This window comes from Podarcis melisellensis (assembly GCF_964234715.1).
Source record: "Podarcis melisellensis genome assembly, chromosome: W".
In the NCBI taxonomy this organism is placed as follows: domain Eukaryota; kingdom Metazoa; phylum Chordata; class Lepidosauria; order Squamata; family Lacertidae; genus Podarcis; species Podarcis melisellensis.
In genome coordinates this window covers 2,478,214-2,482,729 of record NC_138535.1, presented here as the reverse complement: position 1 = coordinate 2,482,729, position 4,516 = coordinate 2,478,214, and the positions used below count along the sequence as shown (strand labels likewise).

The 4,516-nt window shown below is 44.8% G+C and overlaps 1 long non-coding RNA gene across 1 annotated transcript; it reads left to right on the top strand.

Annotated features, from left to right (window-relative positions):
* Positions 1 to 902: 902 nt before the first annotated feature.
* On the top strand, positions 903 to 2,201 carry LOC309361338. Its single transcript, XR_014164435.1, has 2 exons — positions 903 to 1,086; positions 1,963 to 2,201. It is a non-coding gene; the product is annotated as an uncharacterized lncRNA (long non-coding RNA).
* Positions 2,202 to 4,516: the final 2,315 nt, after the last annotated feature.

Genomic DNA, 4,516 nt, shown 5'->3' with positions numbered 1-4,516 from the left:
TATCCACGATCTGCAGGGTTTGAAACAAGAATAACATCTTTGGCAATACATTCATCTTTACAGCTGCAATTCTTCCCGACAAGGTAAGTTTTAGTCTTGACCAGATTTCTAAATCCTTTTTAATTTCAATCCAGCATTTTTCATAATTATCTTTGAATAAGTTCAAATTTTTCCCGGTCAAATTCACCCCCAGGTATTTCACTTTTTTAGCCACATTTAACTCCGTTTCTTTCTGAAACTCATCTATTTCTAAAGAAGTCAGATTTTTCGCCAAAACCTTTGTTTTTTGTTTGTTCAACTTGAATCCTTCTTTCATAACAGTCCTGAACAGCCTTCTGGTCAGAGAAATTATAGTTCCAGCAGTTTCTCTGACATGCATTGCCCTTAATAAATTCCAGCACTCAGGATTCAAGTTGAGTGCTGGAATTTATTAAGGGCAATGCATGTCAGAGAAACTGCTGGAACTATAATTTCTCTGACCAGAAGGCTGTTCAGGACTGTTATGAAAGAAGGTGAGAGTTTGCAACTCATCTTCAAATGCTTAAATATCTGTTTCTTCAACTACAGCAGAGAGGTAAGCGTTATGATGAAACTGACCAAACAAACATTATCCTTTCAAGTTTGCTTGAAAGCTGGTTGCCTGTGCTTAACAGCATGGGGAGTATGTGTCCCCGAGATCTGACCCTTGAGTATGTGGTTGGAAGATTGACCGAAGAAGCAAAAAGAAGGTCAGATAGACAGGCTGAACTCCAAGAGCGGAGGAGTTACAGCCAAGGGGGCCAGCAGCAGAATCTGCCAATGGAGCAACGCCAAGGTTTGGACTTGGCCATGGTGGTGAGGAGGTGCTATAGATGCAACCAACCTGAGCAGCTCCAATGTCAATGCTGGGCGAGACTTCCAAGAGACGACATGGAGCAGAGAGAGCAATCGACGCAGAAATATAAGCAGAAGGGGTTCTCTTCAGGGAAGAAGAACACGCGTTCTGCTCAGTGTGTGTCTGCATTTTCTCGAGAGGAGAGGAAGATACTTCAAGGAACATGGTTGCTGGACTCTGGGAGCAGCAGGATTATCTGCAACAGTCGGGAGGTGTAGGGATGATCGCAGGGTCCGGAGGGAGCACACTCCCCACCTGCAGGCAGCCTCAGTCTGCCTGCACGCGTGACCTTGGGGGGTGGGGCACACCCCCCCTCACAGACAAAGCCACAGCTGTCTGAACATCATGTCCTCTGTCTAACCTTTTGCGATCTCAGTAGTCTGCGGTGTCCTGTCTGTGACCTTTGTCTCTGAGACCTTTTGTCTCCTTCGTCATACACTGTGCAAGGGGGAAATGACTGAAGAATGTTTATTGCTCAGATAAGCCTTGGCGTCCAGCCCGCTTCGGCTGCGCAGTTCTGCTAGGCCTCCGGACTTCAAAGGCCACATTCCAAAGGCTCTGAGCAAACGTAGAGATTAAGCAGCGGTCAGAGAAAGCTGCAAACTCCAGTGCGATTTTCAGTGTGCTTAAATAAAGTCCACTCAGGATCTTAGCAGCTAGAAGCAGTTTTTATTTACAGCAGACTATCCATTGTCTATCACAGCGAACAGCATCATGAAAACACGTCCTCTCTCCTCAAAAGCAAAAGTAGAGAGAAAGAACAAAGGCTGGAGACTCTCGGAAATGACGAATCTCCCCCCTCCCATTAGTAGGCAGGGCGTACACTCTGAGCTGTTTAACCCTGTAAGCTCAGGTTCTCCTCACAATGACACGGTGGAAACAGGTGCCAAAATAACTTTGTACCACCCCATGATCTTGGGACTGGAAGATGTGTAAAGGTCACAGCCCAAAATGTATTTGCCTGGGTTTGCATATTTGTGTCAATAAAAGGAGGCTGCACAGAGCTTGCCGGTAGCTTGCATGCAGGCCACCTGTGTGCAGCTCACCTGCATTATCAACTCCTGCCTCATGTCCTTCACTTCAGGGAGGACTTTAAGACCCTGGGGAAGCCAGCCGATGAAAAAGACTCAATCTATCTTGCTGATGGTCGTAGAAGCAAGATTGGTGGCCAGGGAACATGTTTCCTGCAGTGCTTGAACACTACTCTACCAGAGACTCTGTTTGTCAGCAGTTTGGACTATTGTTTACTGTCTGTAAGCTGTTTGATTAATGCAGGGTATAGTGTTAAGTTCACGCAGGATGGTTGTCTGATAAAGAATGGAACTCAGGTATGTGGCCATGCAAAGATGGAAAATGGGTTATATGTAATGCAGGACAAGCCTATTAAAGCAGCCTAGGTGGTTCAGGATAATTTGCCAGTTCATAAGGGGCGTGTACATGACCTACACAGAAAACTGGGTCACAAAAAATTTCTTTTGCTTTCAGAGATGCAAAAGGTGTGCAAGAACCTAAAAGTAAATAGCTGTAACTGTTTCCTAGATTGCAATGTATGTAAAATGGCCAAATCTAAGAGGAAGCCTGTGGCTTCTAAAAGTGACAGAGTATCTAAAGAGGTTTTAGAACTTGTCCATTGTGACGTGATAGGTCCTTTTCCACAGAAGACTGAAGGGGGTGCCAGATATGCTTTTCTGGTAATAGATGATAAATCACATTTTAGTTGGTTGTTTTTGTTAAAGCAGAAATTGAAGTGTTTCCTCACATTCAGAGAATGGGTTGCCCAAGCTGAAAAGCTCTTTGCTCGCCATGTTGTGCAGTTGCAAACAGATAGGGGCGGAGAATTTCTGAACAAACAATTTGGGGCATGATTGCGACGTAAGGGGATCACTCACCGTTTGACTAACCCTTATAGCCCTGCTGAAAATGGTCTGTGTGAAAGATGTGGGGCTGTAATACAGTCAGTAAAGGACTACCTGCTAGTGGATGCAGGATTGGGTCACAACCATAGGCTGTGGGGTGAGGCTTTCCTCACAGCAAACTTTCTGATTAATAGAACCTGGTCTAGCTCTATAAAAGATATTCCTTATCGTGTATTGTTTGGGAAAGAACCATAGTGGACAATGCTCCATAACTGGGGTTCTTGGGCACATGTAAATATCCCCAAAGCTCAGTGCCAAAAAGGGGGCACTAGAGCACAGAGACTGCAGTTTATGGGATATCAGCCCTATGGCAAAGGGTGGCGTTTCAATTTGCCCCCAGGACACATGGTACTGTCACAAAGAGCAGACTTTGCTGACCAGGACAGATGGACTGCGATCCATGCCATCCCAGATTACCTACTGCCCCTGCAAGCAAGAGAAGAGGCTTCTTCTCAGCCATTGGCAACACAGGAGCAGGATGAGGAGGAGGCACAGATTTCCCCAAAAGATGTGGCAATAGATAATACTTCTCTAAAGGAAGAGGAAGAAGAGCCAGAGATAAGGGGGGGAGAAGAAGTAGTTGTGGCTAGGCGCTCCCAGCATTCAAACAAGGGTGTACCTCCTCAGCGTTTGACCCTAGGAGGAGTGAGAGTATGCAATGTGACTTGTGTGGAACCACAAAGTTATAATGAAGTCTTAGACTTACCCCCTGGGGAACGTGCTTTGTGGCAACAAGCTATGAAAGAAGAAATGGACTCTTTTAAACGTAACAAAGTGTTTGAGGTCATAATGCCGCCACCTGGTGGCAGAGTGGTGTCATGCAAGTGGGTTTACAAAAGGAAAACCCTTGCATCTGGGGAACCACGTTTTCGAGCCAGATTAGTAGCCAGAGGGTTCACTCAGATTAAAGGGGAGAGTTATGATGAAGTGTTTTCTCCCACTGTAAAGAGTGAAACTTTTTGTTTAATGCTTTCCATTGCTGCTGTAAGACAATTAGCAGTACACCATTTTGATGTTGATGCTGCATATCTGCATGCAAATTTAGACCATGAAGTGTTAATGAGACAACCCCCTGGGTTTGAAGAGGGGAATGGTGCAGTCTGGCGTTTGAAAAAGGCTGTTTATGGTCTCAAACAAAGTGGAAGGTGTTGGAACCAGTGTTTAAATGAAGCCCTTGTAAAACTTGGTTTTAAAAGGAGTGTGGCTGATCCATGCCTGTACACCAAGGGGACAAGCAACAAATATCTAATGCTCTTAGTCTTTGTTGATTATTTGCTTGTAACTGGGAGATCCACAGATGAGCTCCAGAAGCTCACAAGTCAACTGGAAAAGAGGTTTAAGCTTAAAACCTTAGGGCCTGTAAGCAATTACTTGGGAGTAGAAGTAAGGCAGGAAGCTGATGGAAGCTTCCTATTGAGCCACAAAGAGAAAATTCTTCGTTTGATAGAGCAGTTTGGCATGGAAAACTGCAAGCCAGTTCAGACTCCCATGATACCAGATTTCCCAAAGACAGTGTGTGATAATGAATTTGATCAGCCTGAGTTGTATCACTCAAAAATAGGATTACTGTTGTATTTAAGCCAGTGGTCAAGGCCAGACATTGCATGTGCTACAAATGTTCTGAGCCAACGTGTATCTAAACCCAGTACTGCCGATTGGTGTGCTTTGAAAAGGCTTATCAGATATCTAAAGGGGACATTAAATGTATGTTTGAAGATATCTAGTA